This window comes from Triticum dicoccoides, chromosome 1B, assembly GCF_002162155.2.
Source record: "Triticum dicoccoides isolate Atlit2015 ecotype Zavitan chromosome 1B, WEW_v2.0, whole genome shotgun sequence".
Lineage (NCBI taxonomy): Eukaryota > Viridiplantae > Streptophyta > Magnoliopsida > Poales > Poaceae > Triticum > Triticum dicoccoides.
In genome coordinates, this window is record NC_041381.1 from 251530202 (window position 1) to 251541517 (window position 11316).

Consider the following 11316-nt stretch of genomic DNA (forward strand, 5'->3'; position numbering starts at 1 on the left):
TGGGTCTTGTCCATCACATCATTCTCCTAATGATGTGATCTCGTTATCAATGACATCCAGTGTCCATAGTCAGGAAACCATGACTATCTGTTGATCAACTAGCTAGTCAACTAGAGGCTCACTAGGGACATGTTGATGTCTGTTATTCACACATGTATTACGATTTCCGGATAACACAATTATAGCATGAATAAAGACAATTATCACGAACAAGGAAATATAATAATAATGCTTTTATTATTGCCTCTAGGGCATATTTCCAACAGATTCTTCCGGACATCATTTCAGAGGAACAATCAGCCTTTGTGCCAGGCAGGCATATCACAGACAATATCATCAGTGCTTATGAGTGTCTTCACTTTATGAAACGTAGCAAGGCCAAGGTTAGCAGTTTCTGTGCGCTTAAACTCGATATGATGAAGGCATATGACAGATTAGAGTGGGATTATCTACATGCGATGATGATAAAGCTTGGCTTTGCCCCATCTTGGGTTCAGATAGTAATGAACATGGTGCGGTCAGTGTCATTTTCAATTCTTTTTAATGGTGAGAGGCTTGACACTTTCAACCCATCCAAAGGTATTCGGCAGGGAGATCCGATGTCCCCATATCTCTTTTTAATCGCAGCAGAGGGCCTTCCGTGCCTATTGAAATCCAGTTCCTCGTCGTCTCAGCTAGAAGGGATCAAGGTGGCAGCAACGACGCCAGCCGTGAACCATCTCCTTTTCACTGATGACAACATGTTGATGTTTAAATCGAGTGTTGAAGGGGTTGTTGCAGTATCAAACTTGTTGGAAAGTTACTGTGTGGCATCTGGACAGCGGATAAAGCATGAGAAATCCTCTATTTTCTTTAGTAAAGGATGTCCACAAGTTATGAGAGATAGTATCAAGAACACATTAAACGTTCAGAATGAATCGCTCAGTGACAGGTACTTGGGGATGCCTACTGATGTTGGGCATTCAAAGAATGGCACATTCAGATATCTGAGAGATCGTGTGTGGGAGAAAATCAGAGGGTGGATGGAGAAACTGTTATCTTCAGCGGGCAAGGAAGTACTTATCAAATCGGTGGCACAGTCAATACCGGTTTTTTCTATGTCTTGTTTCCGCCTCCCAAGAGGTTTATGCGAGAGTATTACCTCCCTGATCAGACAATTTTAGTGGGGGAGCAAGCAGGGGAAACGCAAACCAAACTGGGTAGCCTGGGACGAGATGACAAAGCCAAAGCATCTAGGCGGCCTCGGTTTCAGGGATTTGGAGATTTTCAATCTTGCCCTACTATCGAAGCAGGCGTGGAGGATGCTTCAAAACCCCACATCTTTGAGCGCCCGCATTCTCAAGGGGGTCTACTTCCCTGATGTCTCTCTCTTTGAAGCAAGTCTTGGGAATCATCCATCACAAATTTGGCGGGCAATCCTGGATGGGCGAGATATCATGGTGCAGGGACTAGTGAGAAGAATTGGAAATGGTGAAACCACGGACATCTGGCACGATAACTGGCTACCTCGCACACACATGAAGCGACCATTAACATCTCTGGTCCAACACCCACCTCACAAAGTTCTGAATTCATAAACAGCACCACTTGCTCTTGGAATGAACAGCTGATCCGGGCAACATTCGTTCCAATCGATGCGGAGACTATTTTGCAGATTCCTCTCTGCACTAGACAGATTGAGGATTTTTGGGCGTGGAGCGAGGACAGACGGGGCATTTTCTCGGTTAGAACTGCTTACCATATGATCCACCAGAAGAAACTAAGCAGCGAAGCTTGGTTATATGAGCAAGGGGGGTCGTCTCATTCATAAGCTGATAGTGAGATATGGACTAAGCTATGGGGGTTTAATGTACCATCGAAGCTTAAGATTTTCCTATGGAGATTTGCGAAGAACACCACTCCAACCGCGGCACTCTTGCATCATCGAAATATGGCGGACACGCCTGCGTGCGTCCTTTGCGGAGCGGAAGATACTTGGAGACACGCTTTGCTAAACTGGACTGTATCCCGGAGTACTTGGGCTTTGTCATCTGAACATATCATCGATGCACTGAGTAGGAACGAAGAAGGTGACGCGAAGAGATGGCTCTCTGCCATGCACCAGGCTCTATCCCATGAGAACTTCACTACTCTCGTGGTCACACTCTGGGCTTTGTGGGGAGCCCGTCGCAAGGCGATCCACGAGCAAATATACCAAAGTCCCTTTTCAGTACATGCTTTTATTCAGTCTTACATCAGGGAACTTAAAGCTATCCAATCGGTTAATATGAGGCAGGGTGGCAATCCTATTCCTCGTCCGACGAGCTGGATTCCTCCACCAGCAGGGCTGACAAAGCTGAATGTAGATGCTGCAATGGGGAGGGGAAGGAGACATGGTTCTGTTGCGGCAATATCAAGAGACTCTACTGCCAATTTCTGGGAGCATCGGCTGTGGTTTTTGGAGGCACTTCCGATCCGGCCACTCTTGAATGCATGGCGATCAGGGAGGCGTTGGCCCTTGCGGATAATCTGAATGTCTCAACTATACAAGTGGCGTCCGACTCGAAGGTGGTGGTCGAGGACATCCGAGAGAACAATCCAACAGCGTATGGTGCGATCATACATGAAAAAAATAGAGCATTGATCAAATTTCCTTTTGTGTAATTTTTGCCACGAATTTAGGAGCTCAAATATCGAGGCTCACAAGCTCGCGAAGCATGCTTTATTCCTTCCGGTTGGCCGACATGTTTGGTTGGGACAGCCGGACGGACTCTCTTTCGTCCATGTAAACATTGTGACGTCGTAATAAAAGCTTCGGAGTTTGCCTCAAAAAAAAATCAAGCAAGACCACAACTAGCTCACTTTTTTTCTTGGACACGCCCTTCCTATCTCCACCTCGACGCCGGCACAACCCCAAGCAACGGCGACTCAGGAACCTTCCTCGAGGCCGGTGCGGCGAGCAACAAGGACGGGGACGCCGCCACCTTCGGCTGAGGAGAAGCGGCGAGCCACGCGCTCTGAACCCCTGAGACGCGGCAGCCGAGATGGATCGGGGCAGGTAGCAGCGGAACTGCAGCAGGAGCGACGCGGGCAGGTGGCGACCGGGGGGCGAACGGGCGCCGGCGGACGGGGACCTAAACTGCAGCGGGGAAGACGCGGGCGGCCGACGGCCGAGGCAGGAGAGATGCGGGCGAGCAGTGACCGGTGTGGACGACCGACGTATAGGGACGGGCAGGGCGGCTCGGACGGCGGACGCTGATGGGTCATGGAGATGTTTCTGTGGTAGTTGGGCTCTCGCCAACTGCTTTCTCCCGATACATGGCGTCGTAGAAGCGGACACAAAAACTCTGTTTTTGCAGATCACGAGGAGCTTTTTGCCGCATCCCTTAAAAACTTAAGGTCGAAGGTGTATAAGGTGTCTGTTTGGGTACCTTTTCTGTCCAAAACTGAAAACTGGCGGTTATTTACAGTTTGGTGGGATATAAGGGGTATGTTAGAGATGCTCTTACGCGAGTGGAGGCTTTCCTCTCGCTGAATACGCTGCGCAACTGGGCGGTCTAGTTGGTGCCCGCGCCGTTGTTCTGTTTGATACTTTCACGTGCGTGCTTCTTCTTTCCTTTGCTTCTGGTTTCTTCTTTGTTCTTTCTTTGCTAGTACTTGTTACTTTTGCTTGTCCTCCTGCTTTTCTTCTTCTCCTCCTCCACCACTTATTCTTCTTTTTAGTATATTTTCTTTCTTTTCTTGTTAATTCCTCAATGAAGATGTGCATAGTCACTAAAGAAATGTGTTCTCAACAAAAAACTGTACTAAAATCTTAAATGAAAAAGGCAGGAAAGAAAACTAGATACTAACTATTATACTTGACAGTAACATTCACTCAACAGAAAATGTAATCAACTCCTGGATAGTTTCAAAGTAGCCACTTCAAAATGACTATTTGTGGATAGTAAACATTCAGTAATCCAGTACTTTAATGTTTGCTAAATTCTCAAAAAAAAATCTACTACATTTGTAAGACAGTGTTTCCTGTTACTGTGTAGTGATCCATTACTTGGAGGTATTCTTTTGCTTGCCATGATGAACTACCATGGTACATTAAGTTGTTCTTTTGCTTGCCATGCTGAACTCCAACTTGTAAATTGGAATAGAAAGTTGAATTACTTGCAGTGTCAAAGGTACATGAGCAGATAGTGAGCATGACTCATTATGATCATTTATAAAAGTTAGAAAGAAAAGTGAATACATAATTTACAAATAGAAGAAAAAAACATTTTTTGCAAAATAATTTTGATTCTTTAGAAGATGCATTACTTAAGTTCTCCAATGCTAGAGTTCCCAATTACTCGAACTTGTCCAGACCCTGAAACAATTTGGAACACAAAATCTTAATTATTCCAAGTGTTGAAGCTAGATGAGCAAGAATATGAACTTTTTATTCCGTTGTACTTGTTTGAAGCAATTGGAACACAAATTTCTCTTGTAAAGCTTGCAGATCTACCTGAAGATTAATATGGGTAACAAGGAAGAAATTAGTTTTGCACCTCATTGTCTCATGATATTCAGCAAAAGAATAACTTGAAACATTGTTTTAAATAAAAGAATAATATGAACTTTTGAGAAAACATCAGTTTCGATGCCATTGTAACTTGTAAAGTACTTCCAGACGTAGATGCCTGTGTTAACTGATTCCCTGTAGTGCAATGAAAAAAAATACTTAGTGCATGCATCATAGTGTGTGCCAAAATAGTAAAAAAAATTGAAAGAAGAACTGTGTGTAAGCAAAGAGCTCTCTACTATGATGGGAGAGAAAAAACCTTGTTTCCAACTTTGTCACTTTCATGTGCCTTATTCCAAAACTCTGAATGTTGAAGAAAGGGCAATGTGGATAGCTTGCAATGAAAAGCATCTTGAAATTGTAAGACACTGCTGAAATTTGTGTTAGAATTTTGTCTGAATCTCTCTCAGGATCGAGAATGTCAAAGCTCATATCGATGAAATTCGCAACAACAAGAAACTAATAGGTAGGTCCTTTGGGTTTGTTGTGCACTGGGAAAGGGCTATGCACCTGTTTTGGAGAAAATGATAAGGTACTGTGACATTGAAGTAAAAAATAAGTTGCAGAGAATATATTTTTTGTTCCTTTCGGAAAGAAAGCTTACCAGTCCAGCTCTCTCTAGCCTATATCCAACACTGACCTCTGAGAAAAATGTTTTATGTTGAGAGTGATCCAAATGTGGATTCATCAGAAGCATCTGTACATGTTTTAAAAATCTCACAAAAACTGATTGTATTGAGTACCTATCAATACAACTAAATGAAGAAAAAAGTGAAGTTCAGACGCTTAACTTGCAATAATGTCTGAATACATAACGTGTGTCAAAACTTCATTTGGTAAGCCTCCGCCATTCTTCTGTCGCATGTACTGATTAGACATAACAAGATCTGAGAAATAGTCCATCACACGCCTATGCATCTAACCATGCATCTTCCATCATTGATAAAGTTAACGTTTTTTGATCAACCATCTATGATCTATCTAGAAAATACGAGGGATGCACAAATAATTTTTGTTAGAAGATACTACATAGGAGTACATCTCTATATTTCTTGAGAAGGGAAGAAAAACAACAAGATTAATGTATTAGGAAATCATTTTTGCCTGTACTCAACTTTTCTCAAGTAGGACAGGATAGTATTGTATAATTCATTCTCAATAGATGTAGAGAAGTGTTTTTGTGTTACAGTTGTTTCCCTTGTATTACACAATAAGCTGGCCCTTCTGAAACTTCGTTCAGCACGTGTGTTGAACAACACAACTGTATTTTGGAATGTGTTTTTATACTGCTCAAGTGCCTAGAGCATGGCTTTGTCTGAGATGTGGAAACTATTTGAATACTAGGTATGTGTAGTGTGGCACTAGAACTAGAGATTAGACCTGTGTAGGCAAACATTAGCTTTGAGCAACTTGGTTTGGAACTAGAGGGAATTGGGTCTAGAAAACAACCACCCTGGGTTGGTTTTGTGTCTCTACAAGAAGAACCTATTGCATTTGGAACTGCATGTGTAGCAGTACTAATGTGGTAGCTACTTTGGGCAATTGCTTCTGGAGGAAAAATCTTCAAACAGATCAAACGATTGTTCTCCATAGAATGTTTCTACTAGCACACAGTTAGTTTTAGGACCAAAGAGATGTTCATTCAATGATAGACCCCGGCCCACTTATCAGCTGTGTAGAATGGTGTTTTTTTCCACCTGAACTACTTCTGTTGGTCAACATGTTGCAAGTGGACGCAGGTACAGTCAACTCATTCCTTTCAATTTGATAACTTGCACTCCTTTGCAATTCAGGATGTGTGCCTACAAAAATTGATTCGATGCAATAGTTTCTATGAGAGAAGAACTGGTAGCTAGTACTGTACAAGCATATGTTCAAAAAGGTTGGTGTATATAAAGTTAAGAAGATGTAATAAATACCATGAGGAGATACAAGGGGTGTTTCCACTGTGACGTCCTTCCATCTTAATTTTTCATGTATAGATTCATTCATGTTTAAGAATGTGCTTTGTTCTTTTGGGAATAACTGAGCATACATTTCTGATGCAAAAAGAAGAACATGAAAAAGTTGAATTAGTAAAGGAATGCCAATAAATTTGTAAAGAAAAGAAATCAGTAAATGGATGAGAAAAGAAATGTAGTATATGGATGAGAAACAGAAATATCTTATACCTTTCGTCATACCAATGTCTCCAACATACTTGTATTCTTCATGTCTTTGAGCTGGAAGTTCAATTCTTTTAGGACCTAGAAGATCTTCTTAAATGTTAGCCAATTTCTCTAACAAAACAATACCATTCTCACTTTCGATGAATGTGGTCACTATATTTGTTATGATCACTTTGAAGAATGATTCAAGTACTACTTCATCAACAAATTACGACACTGGTATTTCTAAGCAGAAATTCTCAAATATAGAAGAAAGGTCTACTTGAGGGAAAACTGAGATCCTGTTGGGAGGTGCAACAACAGGCAAATGTTTGTCGGAGTCCTGGTTGCCGACAAGAACTTGCAACATATCATCTACATATGTCTTGACAGTTGGAATTGAATACTCAATCATTCTTTGGAACAAATTCTGGGTCATTACTTGCAGGTTCAATTTGGCCTATTGTTAAGAAATAATAAATATAAAAGGAGGCAGACTAGAAAGATGAATACTTGATTAGAGGAAGAAGGTACCTCGACACTGTGTTCAATTTGCATCTTATCATGAATATAATTTTGAATGGTGCTTGGGATCCTGTAAAAATCATCATCTTGCAAGTGATAACTTCTAAATGGCGTTGCAGATATGTGCTTTAACTGTTTAAGTGCATTCATTAAAGTAGTGAGAAAAAAGAATGGAGTTACAACACATGAAAAAATGTTGAACTACTAAAAGTGGCAGCAATTCTAAAAAGATCATACAACATGGAAAAATGTAATAGTGGTAGGCGCTTCTTCACTTACAGCTAATGTTCCAAATGAGTCAGACGAACAATCTTCTGAGTCAAGAGCTATATATGATTTGACTATATTTGTAGTCCACAGACTAATCCTGGGTATTTTGGTAGCCAAGAATGAATTCTGAAGTTCTCAGAAATTCAAAATATGATGCCTGCATGCAGTAGAAATCCATTCAGTAAAAAAAGAAAAGTGAAGTTGGTTGTTGTCAAAACGGTTGCATTAAAAGTATTAGCAAAAATACTTACCATTAATAAGAGACTGCAACCACCTGCATCCAACTCCTACTCCTTGGTGTTGACTTGAATATTTAAATTTCAACAGTCAACCATTCAAGAACAAATGAGCATAGATTAAAGTCACTAAGGCAGTCCAGCATCAGTGCAACACTGTAATATTGTGAGCTTGCTAGGCTATCTGAAGAAGGGCACAGAAATGAAGCCATCGCAAGAAGAAAGAATGTCTTTGTAAACATATCAATTTGCATGTCTGGTTTTATCATTGAACACAAGTCTTTCACAGATGGAGAATTTCCTTCCCACTTTATGATATCATGAACCAAAATGTAATTTTCTGTAGAACAATTCTTGTCAAGAATTTTCTTGCCCATTGGTATTCCTAACACAATCTGGATAGTATTGGGTGTGATGTTGAATAAGAAACTGTTTTCAAGATTAATTGTTCTTGTGGCTGTATCAAAATGGAATGCAAGCCAATGGTATATTCCAATAGGAGAAAAAGAACACTTCAATTCCAACAAAGAACCAAGGCCCATTTTTCTGATTGTGTTCTTTTGTTCATCAATGAGTGACTCTATCAGATTGTAGAACAATTCAAGAGGATCATCCTGAATACCCTGTTTGTGAAAACAAAAAAGAAAACCATGAAAATATGAGTCACACTTCAATTTAATGTACCTTGTTTTTTTCTATGCTCATTAGGATAAGCAGCAGGACCATACTCATTCAAGCACTTGATATGCCTTTTCTTTATACTCCCAACTTCCATCTGAGATATACGTAGAAAATGGAATTTAATTATCACCATTGTGCTGTAATTATAACATGGATTCTTACTCTTTAACATGCATTATAAATAATTAAAAAATCTTTGGAAAAGCATAATTAACACATGTACATATTCCAGTTCTCAAAATAACATGTCTCAAACCTCCAACAGTGCCAGTCTTACCAAACTGTGAAATATGTCTATTGTACAAAATTAACAGAGGAAAAAAGGAGAGAGAGAGAGAGAGAGAGAGAGAGAGAGAGAGAGAAAGAATCAGGCAACGCCTTAGCAATGGAACTATCAATACTAGGTTTTGGGTGAAGGAACTAGCCAGAGCCAGGATCCCATCATATCACCATATCCATGTGGCATGTTGTAATGGTAATGGTCATGCTGAGCTCTTTGTTACAGATTCTTAAAAAATTTCAAGGGAATTGAATCATTGGCCTAAGATATGCTACGATTGATCCTGTTAGGTCCTAGTGCATGCGGTCAAGTTAGGATAGGCAGACTAATTCGGTTTGTTGATCCTCTTCTCCACCCAAATAAATTAACAATGACCAAAGAAAGAAATGCAATGCTTAGTGCACTCACAGCATAGCTACTCCACCAACCCAAGAAACACAATGTGCATCTCAGAACAATAAATAAAAAAACCAACGTTCAGTTCGTTCACAGCTGCATTTTAGTCATATGAGCAGGACACACACGCACATGGTTTTCTGAACAATGGCTGGCTACCCGTTGTCCACGAATCCAGCGCACTACATACTAATCAAATCCAACTACAGTACCACGTTTCCCTACAAGATGTTGCTGCATGGATCTGGAGATGGTCAGAGGAGGGGCCACAAGCATTCACTCAAACCCTCGTTTAAGCATGGAGGAACAGAGAAGAGGGCAGCAGCATAATAAGGAAGAAGGAATGACGAAGACAGTAGCAGCACCTTTATTGGCGCACGAGCGAAGAAGCAGCTGGTCTCCCGTCGGGGAATGTGGAGCTTCTCCCGCCGATGAGGCAGGTGGTGCGCTCGTGTCGCCGACGAGGAATTGCTGGCTGCGGATTGGAGAAGAAATGGGGAAAGTGCATCCACCCCGACAGTGTCATGGGCCCGCCTGTAAGTGATTCAATAGGAAAGAGTTTAGGTCCCACCAGTAAGTGAGACACACCGATAAAGAGACATCAAATCGCCTCTATTTTGTTGAAAGAAGTCTGTGCCTTGCACGCGATGAAAGAAAACCACTCTCCGACCTGCACGATGGGAAGGTCTACTGGAGGCGACCCAGCTGCACGAGGGTTGCTCAGGTGATTGCCGGATCAGATCAAGATAAGCAGCGGCCTCTTCTCACAGAAGGTGGTCGGACTTCTTCCTCCTCAACTTCTATGGTCGTCCACAAAGATGAAATCTGTAACTTCACACGAGATTGTCTTGCTCCTCTCCTCTATTTTGAATTGTACATGTTTATTGTTTGCTACATGTTTATGTGCCAACTATGATGCATTGTACTGCTTAAATAATGAATTTGTTGTATCTGTCAGAACAAACAACCTCCATGTATGTTTCTCTGAATTTTGAACACAAATGAAAAAAAATCAATTAGGGGCAAAGTTTGTGATACATTTTCAGTAATGTGTCCACTTTGTGTTAAAAAGTAACGTGCAATTTGTAGCTAGCTTGAAACAAAAAATGTCAGTAAGAAGAGATGCTCAATTATGCAATAAAAAATTAAATGAAATTTTTACTTAACCTTAAGGCAAGTTGAGTCAAAATGATGCCAACTTGTTGTTCAAATAAGCAGCGCAGGGAGGGGAGGGGGCATGGTTGTATAGATGTTGTGTTTTTTTGCCTCTAAGTTGTCTTTTATTAAGAAAATGTTTGAAGAAATAAGAATTCTCTCATTGGTGTTATAAAAAAGAATTGTAGTCTTCTGTTGATAGCTAAATGATGGAGAAAAAAGCAACAGACCACAATTTAGAGATATTATAATAGTTGTGAGGAGGGTGAGAACCCAAAAAATTGAGCTACTCTGTAATTCAAAAATTAATAGTGTGGTGGACTTATTTGACAAGCAAATTCTCATAAAACCGAAATGCAGGTAGTAGCAGAAGCAGAGAGAAGGAAGAGAATAGCTCCTAAGGTGAGTATTGAAAATAGCTCCTGAGCCAAAAAGAAAATTAGTGGTTTACAAAATCATGATCTGAACTACATGACTGCAGGAAGATTCGAGTCTACGGGAACTTTATCAGTTTGTTGAGTACCACTCAACTAAGAAGCAGAAAAAGGTTAATCGTCTTCTGGAAAAAAAATTGATCGTTGGTGTTCATGTGATAAATGAATGATGGTTTTCTTTGTTATGTGCAGATATCATCACCAAAAGTATTTGCACCTAAGGCGGTAGCCCAAAATGAGCAAATGATTAAAGCATAATGACTTGAAGAGCGTGCTACTCAAGTTCACACAAATGTAGATATTACACAACAGGTAATATGGGAAATGTAATAAGTAAGCTAATAAAAAGTTCAGAGACTTGTGCATAGCTTTTAATAGGACAAATTATTTTTCTATCAAGCTTTGCCCAGAAGAAGGAACTTCAATGGCAATAGAAAATCAGGCTACATTGAATGTTGACATACAAACAGAGGTATGAAAAAGGGAAAGAAAATGTTTAAAAACTGATTTAGAAGAAATATTTACTTGACACCATATAAATTTTAACAAATTCTTTCTTCATTTCCTTGTAAAATTCAGGTTGCCCCAGAAGATTGCCTGGATCTTGTTGTTTGTGATGTCAATTGTGATAATTGTCAAAAGTTAAGAGTGACAAAAG

The 11316-nt window shown here is 40.4% G+C and overlaps 2 long non-coding RNA genes across 9 annotated transcripts; one reads left to right on the forward strand and one right to left on the reverse strand.

The window, feature by feature from the left end:
• Positions 1-3914: 3914 nt before the first annotated feature.
• On the reverse strand, positions 3915-9585 carry LOC119330460. 8 transcript variants are annotated; one of them, XR_005160124.1, is made up of 12 exons: positions 9435-9585; positions 8397-8487; positions 7728-8335; positions 7486-7633; positions 7216-7338; positions 6706-6780; positions 6454-6573; positions 5139-6336; positions 4794-5044; positions 4478-4669; positions 4291-4339; positions 3916-4139 (listed from the first exon to the last, which is right to left on the reverse strand). It is a non-coding gene; the product is annotated as an uncharacterized LOC119330460 (long non-coding RNA). The 8 variants fall into 8 exon arrangements; XR_005160125.1 differs by lacking the exons at positions 3916-4139; positions 4291-4339 and having other exon boundaries at positions 4394-4669; positions 5139-5231; positions 5326-5401; positions 6232-6336; positions 9435-9583; XR_005160119.1 differs by having other exon boundaries at positions 3915-4339; positions 4426-4669.
• Positions 9586-9730: 145 nt separating this feature from the next.
• LOC119330485 lies at positions 9731-11105 on the forward strand. Its single transcript, XR_005160128.1, has 4 exons — positions 9731-9842; positions 10585-10626; positions 10706-10771; positions 10851-11105. It is a non-coding gene; the product is annotated as an uncharacterized LOC119330485 (long non-coding RNA).
• The last annotated feature ends 211 nt before the right edge of the window (positions 11106-11316 follow it).